This window comes from Arachis duranensis, chromosome 9, assembly GCF_000817695.3.
Source record: "Arachis duranensis cultivar V14167 chromosome 9, aradu.V14167.gnm2.J7QH, whole genome shotgun sequence".
Classification (NCBI taxonomy): Eukaryota; Viridiplantae; Streptophyta; class Magnoliopsida; order Fabales; family Fabaceae; genus Arachis; species Arachis duranensis.
The window spans coordinates 87036067-87036614 of NC_029780.3; positions in this window are offsets into that span (position 1 = coordinate 87036067).

A 548-nucleotide genomic window follows, 5' to 3' on the forward strand; every position below is an offset into this window, starting at 1 on the left:
GACTAGGGGAGCTCTGCCGATATCTTATTCAAAACCGCTTTCAATAAACTCGGCTTGGAAGAAAAAGAACTCAGAGCATATCGCGACAGCCTGTTCGGGTTAGAAGACACCCCGGTTTAACCAATGGGATACATCCCGCTCCACACAACTTTTGGAAAGGGAAGTCAGTCAAGAACACTCAAAATATATTACATCGTCATTGACGTAAGCTCAGCCTACAATACCCTAATAGGTCGGGCAATGTTAAATCAACTCGACGCAATAGTCTCGACTCCGCATCTATGCATGATGTTCCCAACCGCAGAAGGAATAGCCACAGTAAAGGCAGATCAGAAGATGGCACGCCGCTGTTACAACGAAAGTCTAAACCTCAGAGCCAGAGGAGAAAAATTCCACACAATCGAGCTCGGTGGAGTTCGGAGACGGGAGGAGCTCCGCCCACAACCTGAAGGAGAAATAGAGAAAATTCAGATCGAAAACACCCCGGACCAAACAACCAACATTGGCACACTCCTAAAAAGGGACATAAAAAATCACTCATATAGTTC